We start from the raw sequence: 3,252 nt of genomic DNA on the forward strand, positions 1-3,252 counted from the left end.
GGAGAGCTCCTAGCAGCTCGCCTCAGCTGTGGTCCTCACTTCCCGATGCACAGTGTGGGCCAGCACGGGCCAGGAGGCCTGTTCAGCACCTCTGTGCATTGATGTACATCCAGAGTGGGGAATGGACTTCTGCAGATCCAGTCCTGCAGCTAACCTCCATGCAACTGTGTGCAGGGTTGGGGGGCAGGGAAGGAGACGGGGGCATTTTCTGTGCCTCATCAGAGAATGTCATTTGTTGAGGATGAAGCAATGCTAATGCACACCCACCTCTCTCCTTCCTGGTCCAACATCGGTTCCCACAGTGAGCCCATCAGCGCTCTCCTGGGTTGGGCTTGTCCCAGACCCTCTTCCTCATGCCCATGGGGCCATAGCAGAGATGGCTGCATATCTCAGAATTCCTGCCAGGTACCACATCCTGCATTACCAGAACACCCCAGAACAGTGGTTCTCCCACACCTTCTTCTACTTGGTTCTGCTAAAGATGTTACCAAAGCATTTGAGTCTAACCAAGACAGCAGCACACCCTCTTTTCCCCAAGAAAGAGATGTGAATTTAAAAACATTTTGTCATTTTAGTCAAGTCTTAAAATAAAATTTCAAAAATTATCATCATACATCAATTTTATTGCCAAACATTTGATAAACATGGTAATCCCGCCCCCCCCCCCAGCCCCAGACTATGACACATTACTGGGACCCATTATTCCAGAGCCCCTTCCTTTGGAATGGTTGAGGGATTGCCACACAGCAAGGGATACATACAACTGCAAAGGGCTGCCATCTGAGCCTGGGGTCCACCAGTACCACCTGGCTAAAGTTCAACCTACCCCATTCCTTCCTTTGCCACCCTCCCAAGTTCAGAAGAACAGTATCCACAAATTGAGTGCTATTTGCCAAGGACTGTGCTGCTTTCCAAGCATGAACTCTATTTAGTAACTCTCTACCAAGTAGGATTTATTGTCCTCATTTTACAGACAACAGGAGGGGCCTGTGGAATAGTAGGTAATAGTTTGAATAAGTCAACAAAGCTTGTTCCTTTGCCAAACACTTTGCCTTGAAGGGATGGTAGCCACACGGACCGGATGTTCAGAATTTTGTAGATATCAATCATTCTATCACACTGAGATGTTCCAAATGTCAATATTTTGGCATCCAAATTCCATTTCCCAGTCAGTCTCTCACACTAAGTAGGGGGAAGAGGTGTAGTGGCAACATGAAAATCCTTTGTCACCCATGTGGCTCAGTGGTGGAATTGGGAAATATGGACACCATGCTCACAAGCCAGAGATTGAAGCAGCCTTGGAACTGGAGGTATAGGTGGAATCACTGGACCCCCGCCAGGGGGCAGCTCATTGTTCCCAGAGCTTACCCTTCTCTGAAAGAATGAGATGGTTACAGGTCCCCTCCCTCTGCAAGAACGCTGATGCTGGGGTGGGTAGGAGCGTGTGCGTGCATGCCTGTGTACACTCCAACACAGGAGTAGAGATGGATCATCTTTCTGACAGTCCTGTGAATTGTTCAAGTGTCTGACACAAAAACATGCCATCAATACTGTACTAGTGGAGAGGAAGAAAGGCATGAACACTTCAAAGTGGCAGCTAATTTAAAAATCACTGCGGACTAGGTTTTTGTGCTCAAATACCGACATGACGGCATTTGATGAATCAGGAAGTAACAATACTGCGAACAGTGATTACCAGTGTTCCTCAGAAAGAAACCGCCTCCACTTCTATATTCTAACACCTGCTACTAACTGCACCCTCTGTCCCAGCTCCGACCTATGTGAAGACAAAGCAGCACCAGGGAGAGTATGAGGGGCTGGGAGGAGGTGCGTTCCAGAGCACCAGAGCTCCGTGGAACACAGCATGTACGTGAGCAGACAAAGTGTTCTTGCGTAGAGTCACGTAACCGAAGCATGTGATCAGGCGTAGTGCTGCAGGTGTTGCATCAGATACCCAAAGCCAGTGTGTCACATCTAAGGCCTAAATAACATTTCTACAACAGAGACTTGTCTGCTGGGTCTCTAACAGCCCCTCTCCAGGCTGTGTTGAGAAATGCCAGATTTCCTTATGCTCCTCTGCCTAATGTTTTCCTGGGACATGCAGGGTAGAGATTCAGTCAAACGGTGGAAAAAGACAAGTCTACGGAGCAACCTGGGGGTAAGCGCAATCACCTGGAAGCTTTAGGAAGTGGGATATTCTGGCTCACTAAACGTTCTTATCAATTTAGTACTCATCAGAAATCTCTTTCTGTCGGGACTTTAAAGCTGGAAATGCTCCTGAAGTGTGGAGGTGCTTGTCTCAGCGAGAACAGTCGAATGATGGAGGTGGTACCCTGTTTTGGTGATCTGGGACTCTGCACAGCCTGAGGCTTGGTTCTCTATGTTGACGATCATTATTTACGCTGCCTCTGTTAAAGGCAACACAGATAATGCCCTTGAAGGTAATTAATCTCTCTCTCTTTTTACTGTAATTTAAAGCTGATTAAGTACATGACCTTATGAATTTGACCTGATTAATCAAGGCTCCTCTGAGGGAAAGAGAACAACAGTGACTGGATGATGGTGGGTTGGCGGATTGCATGTCCCCGGGAAACTGAAAAGCCTTGAAATTAGTGCTTGAAGGACCATCAGGTTTGCCTGTGGTTGGATACCAGGATGGGAAGGTAGTTTAGCCCAGTGGAGAAACAGAGGGGTCTGCTCATCTCATGACATTGCAGCACAGATGTTCTCCAGGGTCAAGGATCAGAGGGACTCTGTCTCCCCAGCACCAAGAGCAATGCCTGGCATACAGCTCAATACTAATTTGACAAATGAATGGAGGCCTCCATTCAATCCATTCTATAGAGATGTCCTCTGGTTACCATTCTTTGTCCATCATCCGTCCATCGTCTATCCCTCTCTCCATCCAGTATTTATGTGCTTACCGCATACGAGGTGCTAAACCATGGGCTGCAGGGGATTCAGTGGTAAATAAGATACAGGCCCTTGTGTAGAGTTGATCACTCCTCTCTTTCAGTGGACTTTTTAAAGGAAGGCGGATGATAAGTGGTAGGCTTTACAGAATGGCCTGAACACAGACAGCATTCTCACGTGCCTTCACGGACTCTTTGCCCCTTAGGAACATCCCCTTACTGCTTCAAATAGAGGGAACTCAAGTTGGGATGCTATGAAAGGAAAGCTTCATAAATCTGTAGTGTTGTGCGGTTAGCCGAGAAGACAGGCAGGACTAGACCTTGTCAGTGGAGGAATCAT

The sequence above is a fragment of the Mesoplodon bidens genome (assembly GCF_964165515.1).
Source record: "Mesoplodon bidens genome assembly, chromosome: 3".
Lineage (NCBI taxonomy): Eukaryota > Metazoa > Chordata > Mammalia > Artiodactyla > Ziphiidae > Mesoplodon > Mesoplodon bidens.